The sequence below is a fragment of the Benincasa hispida genome, unplaced genomic scaffold, assembly GCF_027475165.1.
Source record: "Benincasa hispida cultivar pf3 unplaced genomic scaffold, pf3_genome.v1.1 HicScf1848, whole genome shotgun sequence".
NCBI classification, from domain to species: domain Eukaryota; kingdom Viridiplantae; phylum Streptophyta; class Magnoliopsida; order Cucurbitales; family Cucurbitaceae; genus Benincasa; species Benincasa hispida.
In genome coordinates this window covers 2,450,843-2,464,452 of record NW_028326240.1, presented here as the reverse complement: position 1 = coordinate 2,464,452, position 13,610 = coordinate 2,450,843, and positions in this window count along the sequence as shown.

Below are 13,610 nucleotides of genomic sequence, written 5' to 3'. Positions count from 1 at the left end.
GACTGACACCACCGCTGTCCACGTATCCTTTACTTTTTAATATTTTCATTTTTCAATTTGAAAATTCAACCTATTTAAACACCAAACTCTTCATTATATAATATGTGTATGTTGAATTACTATTTTAGTCCTAAACAAAGGTTTTTTTTTTTTTTTTTTTTTTTTTTTTTTTTTTTTTTTTTTTTTTGTTTTTTTCAATAGTGAAATAGGGATTAAATTTCAATCTCAATCTCCCTCTTTTCCTTTTTTAATAATTTCTTTTTTGAATTGTTTTTTTTCACCGATATCAATTTATACACCTAAGCTTTAACGACCATGTCAACTTAAACCATGAATTATAATTGTATCAATTTAAATCCTAAATTGTTATAATTATATCAATTTACATAATCCATTATATTTCATTTGGAAAAATCTTATATGAAACATATAAATATATCAATTAAATTCCTAAACTTTCATAATTTAGTCAATTTAGACTCTTAGTCAGATTTTCCTTTGACAATCATATATGCATTTACTCTAATCATCTATTTTATAAAATTGATATTTGAAGAAGCCTACACATGTTTGAGAATTAATACATTGATGAATTTTAAAGATAATCGTAATGAATGGTCTAAGTTAATTGACTTATGAAAATTTAGAAGTTGAATTAACTCGTTATAAGTTTTATACAATATTAGTCAAATGAAATTGGAAGAATGGTATAAATTGATACGTATATATATATATATAGTTGGAAATTTATTTTAAATGCCAAAACTATTGAGAATGTTTAAAAATATAGTAAAATGTCACAATCTATCAATGATAGACATTGAGAATCTATCAATGATAGACACTGAGAATCTATCAATGATAGACATTGAGAAATTACTATCATCTATCACCGATAGATACTGCTAAATGTCTGTCAATGTCTATTACTGATAAATAGTGATATTTGTTATATTTGTAAATATTTTGGTTTATTTTATTATATTTGAAAACAACCCAATATAGATTTTTTGTTGGGAAAAATAGCTTTTCTATTCTTAGGTTTTGGATTAGTTTCTATTTAGTCCCTAGGTTTCAAGACATTATACATTTAGTCCTCAAGTTTTGAGTCTGGTTTCAATTTAGACCACGAGTTTCAAAATGTTACAATTTTACTCTTAACATTGAGTTTTGTTTCACATTGGTCTCTAGATTTTAAGATTTATACTTTTAACATTGTTTTTTCACTAAATACTCATTTTTGGTATAATGTGACATAGATTTAAAATAGTTAAAATAAATTAAAATTTTCCTTCATCATTATTGAAAATTAATAAAGTGACGCTGACATCAATGATTAAAAGTGAGTATTAATGAAAATTTGATGTTAGAAATGTAAATACTAAAACTCAAGAACCTAATTGAAACAAAATTCAAACCTCAAGGGTGAAATTGAAACATTTTGAAATTTATGGACTAAATTGAAACCAAACTCAAAGTTTAAGGACTAAATGTGTAACATTTTGAAACCTAAGGACCAAATAGAAACTAGGTCCAAAACTTAGGGACTAAAAAAATATATTTTTTTTTCCTTTTTTGTTTTTAGAATTTGACTAGGAACTTAAGTGATGGTTCTTAAAAAAAGGGTAAGAATAAATAATTATAAATTTCAAAAACATAAAACTAAAAGCAAAATCATTATATCAACTAGAGTCATTTTAGACATTTTAAAAAGTTCAATAATCAAATAAACATAAATTCAAAGTTTAAGAGTTTTTTTTTTTTTTTTTTGTTGGGTAAATATTAATTTATACCACCCTAGACTCTAGGAGTTGTATCAATTAAAACCATATAGTAATAATTGTTATTAATGTAACATAGAACTTATAGATGAAAGTAGTAGTTATAAGCTTAATTTTTGCAAACTAAAAAAACTTAGGTCACATTTGGTAACATTTAGGTCCCATTTGGTAACCATTTGTTTTTTTTTTTTTTTTTGAAAATTAAGCTCATTTCATCTACATTTCTTACAATCATTTGCATCTTTTTTAAGTATAATGGTTGAATTCTTAGTCAAATTTAAAAAATAAAATTAACTTTTTAAAAGCTATTTTTTTTAATTCTCAAAATTTGGCTTGGTTTTTTTAAACTATTAGTGAAAAGTAGATAATAAAGGAATAAATTTGGAAGTGGAAGCAGTGTTCATGAGCTTAATTTTTAAAAACAAAAACAAAAAATAAAATGGTTACCAAACGAACTTTTAGTTTTTGTTTCAAATTTTCACTTTGATTTTGACAAAATACTCCTAAAATGTAGACAACAAAGCTAAGAAACTAATAGATGAAAATGATGTATATAGGTTTAATTTTCAAAAATTAAATGGTTAACAAATGAGACTTTAATTTTTAAGAACTTGTTTTCTATTTTAAAATTTGGATCATTGTATGAATTTGAGAGAAAACAAACGCAATTTCTAAAAACCAAAATTCAAAACACAATTATCAACCAATGCCTAAATGTCTCATCTGACAATCAATTGATTTTTAGTTTTTAATTGTTAAAAATTATACTTGTTTTACTACAACTTCGTTATCATGGATTTCATCGTATTTTACCCAAGTATAGTAAATTAAATAAATATTATTACTACAAAAAAAACCTATTTAATAATATTTTTGAATATAACATTTATTAATAATAAATAAGACAAATGATTTTGGAGCCATAGTATGGTACTTTGGCACTATAGGATTAAGAAATTGAAAAAGAAGATGGAAAATGAAAGTGGTAAATCAAGTGTGGATAGATAAAATGAGAGATTAAAATTATACATTTAGTTAATGACTCATCATCTTCTTGCAATAACATTTTCCACATCACTCATTTTATCCGAGGGTAAAATTGACATATATCTTAAAATGAGGAGATTAAATTGACACATAAAATTTCTCTTCGTTGGTATCTTTTATATTAGAGATGTCCACGAGGCGGACAGAGACTTATCCCCACCCCATCCCCCATTTCATTCTCCATTTTATGAAAAAAAATGTCCATTTAATTTTGAGGAGATCGAAGTATAGTTTCTTAATGAGATTTAGTGGGGTCAGTACCCCTAGTTAATTATTTTTTGAAAAATCTGATATAATGGAATGAGTTTTTAAGAAAAAATTGCAAGTTAAATGGTTAGTCTTTCACTATAAATCCCCATTAATTTTTTTTTTATTAATTCTTCCTAAATAAAATAAAATAAAATTTCATATTATATTTATTTAATCATTCCTACATAAAATTTTAAATACATTATATATACGATGTTTTAAAAATAATAATGAAAAATAAACGAAGTGGGAAATCGGGATGACGGGTGTATTTCTCATCTCCGTTTAGCTCACGAAAAAATTATTTTCTACCATTTTTCCATGAGATGGGTTCTCACGAAAAAAAAATGGACATCTCTAATTTTATATATTACATATGTTATTGATTCTTAAAGGCACATTATTAGATGAAATGATCAAAGTAGAGAAAGTAGCTAGAGGGGGAAGATGGGGAGAGAGAAAAAGTAGAGAAATAGAGAGGGGAAGCATGAGAGAGAGAGAGAGGAGAGAGAATATAATAAATGAGATTGAGAAGAAAATATCCATTTTTATATATTGAAATTTTTTGAGAGTTTAGTTTTTACAGTTTGAGCATAGTTTATGTAATTTGTCGTGTTCTTTTTTTATATGAATTAATGAATTTACAAAAGATCAACATTATAGTATTTAAACTTCGAAAATCAATATATTTTAGTTTTTATCTTTAGTTTACTTTTAATAAAAGAAAAAAAATTAACATGAACTTTTAATATCTTATCCATTTGGATCATAAAGTTTCAATTTTATCAAATTTGATTCTAAACTTAAAGAAATGTGTTCTAGCTTTTTACCTTTGATTTGACTTACATTTTTTCACTCACTAATTTTAACCCTCCCAAAAAAAAAATAGTATAAAGTTTTTCATAAACCCATTAATTTCAATAATATAAAATTTTGGATAACAATAATTGTCGATAGCAAAATTTGGATAGAAAAAAGCTACCTTGACCTATATATGTCTCATGGTGAATTGTAATTCACGTGTCTATAAACCGACAATAACTTCACATTAATGTGGTGCTTGTCAACTATATTAGATTAGGATTTTTGGTTTATGGTGAACTTACCTTTAATAAAGTTCATTATAATGATGTATTTATTCTAGATTAATCTAGAAAATCCATTTTTTTTTAAAAAAAAAAAAAAGAATCGGATTGGATCATGAAGAAGTTGGTTCAACCTTGACCTTGGGTCGATCCTGAATCTTAGGTTTTATCTCAATGTACACCTTCATCTTAGTTAAAATGAGTCTAATGTGTAGCTATAATGATATATTTATATTATAAATGTAAGGTATTGTTGGATTTTAACCCATTAAATTTATTGTGGATGTACTTTAATTTTGTTTTTTTTTTTTTTGTTTTTTTGTTTTTTTGGTAATTTAACTCTCTTTTTTCATTCGATAATGAGGGCTAAGTTTTTTTTTTTTAAAATTAATTTTGGGCATTTTACGGTTTCGTTTTAGTTGATAGGAACTTAAATGGTAGAGTTTTTATATGATTTATCAATTTATTTATGGGCAAATTTCTAATTAGATTAAATGTGTATTGATTTCATATAATTTATCTCGATAAAATGTAAATATTTGTGTTGGGGTTGACTCACAAATTTATTTATTTATTTTTTTACAATAATTATAGAGGTTTTCTCTCCTATAATTGTTGTACTAAAAAATAAATTAGTGAGAGGTTAATACATTAAGTCATCCCTATTTTTCTTTTGACAAATTAAATTCTCCAAAGTCATGGTTGAAGAAGGCCACTTCTTCTTTCTGTTTTTTTAAAAGTATTTTCATATATACAAGGTAACCATAATCTCATAGAAAATTATTTTAAATGACAAAACAACTAAAAATATTTACAAATAATAACAAAATATTAATCTATTTGTGATAAATTGTGATAAACAGTGATAGATTATTAGGGTTGTTTTCAAATATAGGAAAATAAACTAAAATATTTATAATATTTTAGTTTATTTTCCTATATTTGAAAACAACCATAATCTCATATTAATTTAGAATCCGATTTTAGTTAGTAAATTAAAAAAAAAATCAAATTTATTGACTTTCTAACTTAATGTTGATAGTAACTCTCTAAAAGGGTATATTTTTTAAGTAAAAAAACTATATATCATTCTTAATTGTCAATTTTATTTTTCAAAACTAAGTAGTTTCATTAATATCATTGCAACTTTTTTTTTTCAGTGAACTAGGTGAATTGAAGGTTGATGAGGAGAGCAAAATGAAGCTAATAATATCATTAATAACTAAAAAATGTAGATCAACGAGCCATTTTTTCTCTTTGGATGAGATAACAAATGTGAGGGCGGAGATCAAATCACCATTTATTTTTGAGATGGTAATACTGTTTTATCCACTGAATTATGTTCAAATTTTTTAATAAATTTGTAGATATATTTTTTTAATTAGTCACCTCACTTTTGTCCTATTTGTAATTTAATAAGAGGATTTTGGTACAACTTGAGTCAATACTATAACATATTATTTATAAGGATTTAAGTATTTTCAAAGTGAAGATGTTTATGTTGCTTATAAAGAAATGATGCATCTTCAACATTTACATTACTTTACATTTAATTTTTGACTTATATATGTGTCATTAACTTTAGTTTCTTTTCAACTTTATTAGTTTTCGATTAATTATTTTAGATTCTTTAAAACATTTTTTCCCTTAGATACTTAAAATACCAACGGAATTTCTATGAAAATAAAAATATCGTGGTGTGACGAATGATAGGATCTACTAAAACCCGATAAGACCTATAAATCACTTTAAGATGTTGGGCCTAAGCCTATATGCATTTTGGGTCGTCCTAGCCCAATGATGAAAGTAATTCAAGCGACCATAGCTTTTTTTGAATTATAATCTTTACTAGTTAAGTTAGACCTTAATTATTATTTTTTTTTTAATGTATTTACCAGTAAAGAAAAAATGTAGCCTAAAAAAATGTGACATGGGATCATTTTAGGACATTAGAGTCAATCAAAGTTGTGAGTGCAAAATTTAATGCAAGTCATGGTCTTAAAGAAAGACAAAGCAATTCTTTTTCCCTATAATTTTTGCTTTGTAAGGCAAAGCCTAAACAATGTTGGACCTATCAAAAATGCCTCTTGCAACTATTTTTTCGAACCATCTAATGAGAACTAAAGCTGACTAATATTTTCTCAATTTTGTTCTTTTATGATCAAAATTATTTTCTTGGTTTATCTGAATTTAATAAAGAAAAGGGAAAAAAGGAAATTAGAAAAGAAGAGATCTCTCTCTTTGGGGAAAAAAACCCAAAAAAGCCCTAAGTGCCAAAATTAAACAGCATAATTTTTTTTTTGAAAAAAAAACAAAACTTTATTATATAATTTGATGAAAAAAGTTGATTCTAGATATTCTCTATATGAAGATCTATTTTTTTTGACAATTGATTTTATATTTTATATATATCAAGTTATGATGAATGTATTGATTAAAAATTGTTAAAAAGAATAGTCAAAATGAATTTTAGAGAAAAAAGTGAAGGTTTGTTTTAGGGAATTTTGTTAAAGATTATCTTTTAAATGGAATCATTATCAAATAAGCGGCAACAAGTTTAAAATTTTAGTTGTCTTTTTGTATGTATAAATATATATTTTTTTATCTTTTCTTTAGTTAAAAAAAAAAAATAAGCTACAGAATTAGCTATATACCAAAGTTGTAAAAAAAAATGAATATGGAACTAAAGTGTAAAAAAATTCCTCAAGTGATTATATTAATTGTCTTGTAAAAATGACGAGGTTTTTACATCTTTTCAATATGAGATCTTTGACAGATCTCCTTAAGATCAATTATATCTATTAAATCAAGTATAGTTTAACGGACATACAGTATATGTTAACGAAGAGGTTTATAGTTTAAATTCTCACACTCCCGATTATACAAAAAAGAAAAAATAAATAAAAATAATAATAGTTGCCCTCTTTGAGTTCACCACTCTTGATTAACTTTTTTTTAGTTCAACATGGAGCGGAAGGATTCAAACCTCAAATTTTTTGGTAGAGTGTACGCACTTCATTGCCGTTAAATGAACTATTTAGAAAATTATGATTTTTTTTTTTTTTTTTTTTTTTGTAAATTCAACATGTGGAACGAGAAATCTGTATATTTGACTCTTGGTCAAGAATATGTGCATGCCTTACTCCAATTGAGTATATTGATATTAAAAAAAAAGGTATGTAGTTGTAATAGATAGCAGTGTTAATAATTTAGTGTATAGGAACATTTTAAAGAATTTTTTACTTAGTAAAATTTATCAGTATAGACTCTATCGTCGATAAATTTTGTTATATATACAAATTCTTTTACATTGTCCTATATTTATTCATTCTTTGAGCGTGATCGCTATATTTACAACTACTCCATAAAAATAATTGAACTTATATTAACTAAAGAAAGAAAAAATATTTTAACTATTGAGCTATGTTTGGGTTCGTACGAGTCTTCTCGAACTCAAAATTCAACCTATTTTGTTCAAGAGGGCAGCCTACCAAATGGATGAAGAAGACAGGTAGGACACAAAGACAACCCTAAATCAATATTTTGTATGTACCTTTTGTTTTGTTTTTCCTCCTTTAAACAAAGCTTAGGATCCTCCCTTTGCTTCTTTTAATACAAAACTTTTTAACCACCACCACTAACACAACACCTCACACCTCTATTCTTTTCCACAATAATAATAATAAATAAATAACCTTCAAATTCTTTTTTTTTCCCAAAAAACCTTCAAATTCTTTTTTTCCCCTTAAGTTTTCAATCAACTAATGACTACACATTTGATTGTTGACAAGTCATAGTACATTCACTTTTGAATTACCACAATATTATAGGGAAAAAACAATTGTTTTTTTAAAAAAACTTAATTTGATGATATTAGTTGACAAATATTGTTATTAAAAAAGAAAGGACAACATAATGGAGTATTTCAATCGTATTCGTTGATTAGATTTATACCGTTTAAATTATAGGATGAAAAATTTGAACTAATGATATTTAAAATGTAGATAATTCGTTTTTTTTTATCTATTGAGCGACAATTTTAATTTATATTACTATATAATTCAAAACTTTGAATCCAATTTATGTACTATTTTTAATTAACTTTTAAAAATAACAAACCTATAAACTAGATTATTCAAGTTGCACAAATCTAAGGGTTTCTAATTCTATTATATAACTAACTATTCTCAATTTTGTATAGTTTATACATAGTTTATATATTTTCAATGGTTCAATTCAAGTTTTCAACTTCTAGCCTCAAAGACCCAAGCTAGTTTGAACTTTTATATCCCACTTTTTATTTTGGTTTTTTATATTTAAAATTTCAATCTTTATATCTTCAAACAACTTTAATTAAAGTTATATATTTAATCTCCATCCTAAATATTCAAACTCTTTCGAATATTTAAAAGATGAAAGGAAAAGATAAATGGTTCTCAAATTAGTAATAATAAAAAAAACTATACATCTAAAACTTAAATTGAATTAGAAAAGATTGGAGTTGTTAGGGTAATATCTTTATGAGATCTAAAAAGGGTTTTTGGAGGAAAAACAAAAACAAAGTTTTGACTCAAGAGATAAAAACAAACAAGTGCATAGCTTAATAAAAACACAAGCAAGATAAGCCAAAATGGCCAAAGAAAGTCAGACCCTCAAGTGACAAATACTCATTAGAAAAATGGTTAAAATATCATTTTACTCTTTATATATTTTTTTTGGTCAATTTTATTTTTCTGTATTTTTTATTGTCCAATTTTTATCATTATACTTTCAAAAAGATCTTAAATTTAGTTCTTAAATTTTTTTTTTTTTTATCAAATCTGATTAAATAATAACAATAATTTTCATACAATAGATGATAGTATATATAGATAGATTTTCGCAATTTATAACTAAGGACATTTAAAAGTACAGAGACCAGAATAAAATAAAAGTCAAAGTATAAATACCATAATGATATTTTAACTTAAGAAACTGATATTAAATATGATTATACACAATTAATCATTGAAGGTAGATTTCAAAATTTACATATGATTTCATAGTCAATTGATTTTTGAGATAAAACTTCACGTTTATCTAACTGTTCCAATCTTTTTTTTAGTAATTTTTGAAAGAAGGGGGCTTAATATTTTTGGTTTAGGGAAAGAAAACAAATATTTTGGAGGGTAACCTAGGATTCTATGAAAGATTAATGAGCCCCCATGTTATGATATATAATGGTTTAATAAAAGGGCAGAGAAAAAAAGAAATGTACTTTATTTCAATCACCAAAGCAAAAGTTGATTGCTTTGGCCATTGATGACATAAGGTTTCATTGTTGGAATTGAAAAAGGAATCTCTTCCCTCCACTTTAAGAGAGATAAACATACATACAACTCCAATCCATATGTATAATTAATTCATTAATTATCAAAAGAAGTAAAAAAAATCCCTAATTATAATTAAAGAACAATTTAAACCATCATGTCTCAGATTTTTTCCTCATTCCAATGTTAATGTTTTTTTTTTCTCTCTCAATAGTACAAAGAGAAAATATGTTGTAATATCAAATTGAAAAGTAACTTGGATTGTGTTTTTGAGTTTTGAACTTAAAATGAATTAAAAAGTTTGAATCTTTAATATTATGCAATTATTGTGGAGATTAACTCATAGGATCTTGTTTGTTTGATTGATGCTCTTTTCTAAGATTGAGTTTTTCGATTTTCAGATTTATACCTATTTAGGATTTGTTTGGATTGATTAAAAAAAAATGTTTTTTCCCCAAAAAAGTCATTTTTATTTAAACTGATCTTTGGATAAAAACAATTTTTTCTTTCCAAAATGATTCATTATCACAATCAAACACTTGAAAAATTAAATAAAATACATCATTAATCTATGATTAAGTTTTAAAAGTGTTTAATAGATTCTTAAGTTTTTTATTTTGCGTTTAATGAAACTCTAAACGTTTAATTTTATGTTTAGTAGATCTATGAACTAAAAAAATATATCTACGAAAGAAGACAACGACCTACTAGACACAAAATTGAAAAATTCAAAGATTTATTTTAAACACAAAATTGAAAGTTGATCCATTAAGCACGTACATCTTAAAAGTTCATAATCTAATGAACATAAAATTGAAACTTTACGAACTTAAAACAATTTTTTTTTTTTTTTTTATGAAGACCAAACAAATACAAACTTAAAAATTGTAGAAACTAAAATTATACTTTGAACTAAATTTGAAATATATATATATTAGAAAGTGTAGTAGTTTATGTAGGGTCCATTTGTGAAGTGATTTGTGAGAAAATATGTGTATAAGAGATTGATGAGAGGAAATGTACATAGACAAAAGGTTGGTAAGAAAAATATTGCAGAGTAGAAACTTGTGAAAGAAAGAAAGTTGTGTCTTGTTTGACTAGTATTTTCTTATTGATCCCTATAACTAAAAAAGTTTCAATTTAATCCTCGTAATTTAATATTAGATCAAGATCTGAGTACAAATAGCATTTTACTGAAAACCCACCAACAATTTTTTTTTCCTTTTTGACTAATTTTTCGACTCGAAATAAATGAATCGTTCAAAATAATTTTGTCACGAACAATTTGTGAAGTTTCTTGACCAAACTTTTTAAAATCTTAAGGACCAAAATTTAAACAAATTCTAAACTGCAACGGTAATTAAATTAAAGCTATTCAAAACATATACGAAGTAAATTAACATTTTTACTTCAAAAAATAACTTCCAATCATATTACCACAAGTAATTATATATAAATTTAACATAAGATAGTTAACCTAAGCATATATATAGTCAACTCTTTAAAACATTATATACCTTTGACAAAAAGGTTAGAGACTCTAATTTCCACTCTCACATTTTCTTGATCTAAAGGAAAAAAAAATCCTTAATACTTATTAACTCAGCATGAACATAATTGATGATCTCAAAAAGACAAAAGTAACTAGGACTTCTCTCTAGCCCTCTCCTTACATTTAACTAATTTAGTATGTTCTTTTGAGATTTATTGCATATTAATAAAGGGAAGTGGGATATGATATTAGGATGTTAAAAATGTGTCAACTTAGTTAAGATATTTGGACGCACCTATTGACCCACACTACTTGTCTTATAAAAAAAAACTATATGTGTGTGTATATATATAATTGAATCAAAACCCTTAGTCTCTTTACCTGAACAAAAATTTCAGTTTTGTTTGGTAATCATTTTGGTTTTTTAGTTTTTAGTTCTTAAAAAGTAAGCTTATAAACACTATATTCACCTATTGATTTCTTTAATATGTTATCCTCTTTTTAAGAGTGTTTTAAAAAATCCGTGTCAAAATTTAAAATTAAAAGAAGTAGTTTTTAAAACTGTATTTTTGCTTTTGGAAATTGGTTAAAAATTCAAGTATTTAGTTAAGAAGTATAAAAACCATTGTAAAAAAGATAAAATAACAAGCGTAGTTTTCATAAATTAAATGGGTACTAAACACAATTTCGTACCATAGGGAAAAAAAAAAGAAAGAAGGAAAAGGGAAGAGATGAAAGAGAAGACGAAATGAAAAAAAAATGAAAAAAGAAAATTATTTTAAATGACAAAATTGTTGAAAATATTTATAAAGAATAGCAAAATATCACCATGTATATGCGATAGACTACTATATATGTCTATCATGACACAAATAGTCACAAATAGTAGTCTATTATTGTTTATCGCAAATAGACTATGATATTTTGCTATTTGTAAACATTTTTTTCTATTTTTCTATATTTGATTTTTTTTTTAAAAAAAAAGGAAAGAAAAAAAGTGAGGTGTAAAATTGAGAAAAGAATGATTGAGAAGCCGCACGAGTCGTTTCATAGGATTCTCTTATGGAGTATTTGTCTTCTGATCTCAAACACACATCACATTCATTAATGACTCAAAACCCTAAGTCCAAACTATATATATATATATTTAATGTTTATTTTCAAAATCAAAAAGCAAACACAAACACACACTACTTCTCTGCTCTTCTTGTCCCCCTTTCCTTCTTTTTCAACCCTAATTCATGTCTTTTTCCACACACATACACATTTTTTAAATCACAAGGATAAACTTGTTTTTTCTTTTATATATTATTGTGGGCTATATCATCAGAAACCATGTTTGTTCAATAATGGGTGAGTAATTTTTCTTTTTTACAACAATAATCACGGAGATAGACGATCAAATTACTGTGACCTCAAGGGAAAGGAGAGTGTATGTTCGTGAGTGATTAATCATTACAAGTAATTTTATTCGTTCATCAATGTTGGAATGTGACCAAAGTCCTACGTATATTGACTTGATAATGAAAAGATTCATGGTATATAAGAGAGGATAACTATCTTTTATGCTATTATGTCTTGACGTTTGAGATACGTTGGAAAGTTGGTTGTCCATAACGTACACCGAATGACTAAATTTTGAAGTGTGTCTAATATATCCCGAAGGTTGTTTCTATTCAATTTTTTAATTTTAAAAACTATGTAATAAGCACTTAAACTTTCAATTTTGTGTCCATAGATCCTTGAAATTTAAATCAAATTTCAATTTTATGTCTATAAGTCATTATTCTAGTTAGTGTTTTCTTTTAAAAATAAATAGAATTCACGAACTTGACAACAAATTAAAATTTTGAGGTTCTATTAAACAAAATATTAAGTTTGATATCTAATATATCAACGAATTTTTAAAATTTTAGAAAATGTCAAAGACCTATTGAATATAAAATCAAAGTTTTATGACTAATCTATTATAGTTTTTTTAGGGATCTCTTAAACAAAAAAGTGAAAATCGACGTATTAAAGTACAATTTTTAAAGTTCATGAATCTTTTTAAACATAAGTTTGAAAGTTTAGAGATTAAATTTTTTATTTAACCTTAAATCAAATACGATTGTAAGAAATTATTAACAATTGTCAGGTGTTGGCATTTGTAGTTACTGTGACCAATAAAATAAAGTAAATAGCTTGAAAGAATTAATAGGTCAAACTATAATGATCATTTACATATGTGTCTTTTCTCTCAATCAACAGGAACCAATTTGAACGTAGCTTCTAGTTAAGACATTTATCTCAACCTCTCATGCCATTGGATAATAAAAATAAACCATTAATAAAATTAGCACTTAGATTATAATAGATGTTTATGGAAGGTTTAAATTTATAAGAACATATCATTTCAAAAGGCATATATGAAGAACAAAAATGTAGGAAGAAAAATAAGATTTTGAAATGAAATGAAAATCTCTCACAAATGAAAGAAAGCACTTCCAAAAGTAGGGCTGTGTAAGGAAAAACCTTTTGTGGAAGTCTTTTATATTCTGCATGGCAGGTTCTTGAAGCATCAACAACAGTTTCTTTTCTCTTTTCTCAATCTTGATCAGTGTGAAAGAGAGATCTTTTTATCTCAAGGACCATAGAAAATGGTCCA